The following is a 1333-nucleotide window of genomic DNA, read 5'->3' as shown; positions in this document are numbered from 1 at the left end:
ATTTTGTGACTAACTAGATATAATTTTTTATATAGATCAGACAATTGGACCTTAAGACTTATTAGTATTGCGAATATGGATGTATGTGGTTAAGCGGGAGGGGAGGAGGAGGGCAGAAGAGTTTAAACTTTCGAAAATCCTAAGCAAAAAGTTAGACGAAATTACTTGATATTATTTTTAACTCCACTATATGTCAATCATACTCATCCTAAAACAGAAAGAAAATATTAAATGTGCATTACATGCTAAGTGAATGTGGATGTGTAGGATGGGTAGGTACGCTTTTGAGTTTCTCTATATAATAAACAAATTCTCATCTTTTTTCTTAATCTCAAGGTCTTGAATTTTCCGCGCACTCAAATCATTTGTTACTAAGCTATTTTCTCCATTTTATGATGTTGTTCTTGGTAAGGCCCCTCCACTCTCCTCTCTCAAAATATCAATAGCTTTTTTAAAAGTACATCTTTGAATTGCTTATGGTTTCTTTCTTTTATCCCTTTTTCATTTTGTAACTAACTAGATATAATTTCTTATATAGATATGACTATTAGACCTTAAGACTTATTAGTATCTTGAATATGGATGCATGTAGTTGGGGGTAAGGGGGTGGATAACAATTTTGAAAATCCTAAGCAAAAAGGTACACGAAATTACTTGATACTATTTTTATCTTCTCCAGTATATGTCAATCGTACTCACCCTAAAATAGAAAGAAAAATATGTAATGTGCATTACATTCTAAGTGATAGTGGGTGTGCAGGATGGGTAGGTTCGCCTTTGAGTTTTTCTATGTAGTAAACAAATTCTCGTCATTTTTTTCAACTCATGTTCTTGAATTTTCTACCCACTCAAATTGTTATTTCACTAAGCTATTTTCTCCATTTTTAGATATTGTTTTCGCTAAGGCCCCTACACTCCCGTCTCACAAAATATCATTATCTTTTTTTTATAAGAACATCTTTGAATTTCTTAGGCTTTTTGTACTTCTAGTTCATTTTCATTTTTTAACAAACTACATATAATTTTTTATATAGATCAAACAATTGAACCTTAAAACTTATTAGTATTGCGAATATGGATTTATGTGGTTGAGCGCGGGAGAGAGATTAAACTTTTGAAAATCTTAAGAAAAAAGGGAGATGAAATTACTAGATATTATTTTTATCTTATCCTATATATGTTGATCGTACTTACCCAAAAACAGAAAGAAAATATTTAATGTGCATTACATGCTAAGTAAATGTGGATGTGCAGGATGGGAAGGTACGCCTTTGAGTTCTCTATTTAATAAATAAATTCTCAACATTTTTCTTCCTCTCAAGATCTTGGATTT

The sequence above is a fragment of the Capsicum annuum genome, chromosome 12 (genome assembly GCF_002878395.1).
Source record: "Capsicum annuum cultivar UCD-10X-F1 chromosome 12, UCD10Xv1.1, whole genome shotgun sequence".
Taxonomy (NCBI): Eukaryota; Viridiplantae; Streptophyta; class Magnoliopsida; order Solanales; family Solanaceae; genus Capsicum; species Capsicum annuum.
This window is presented reverse-complemented; position numbering follows the sequence as displayed.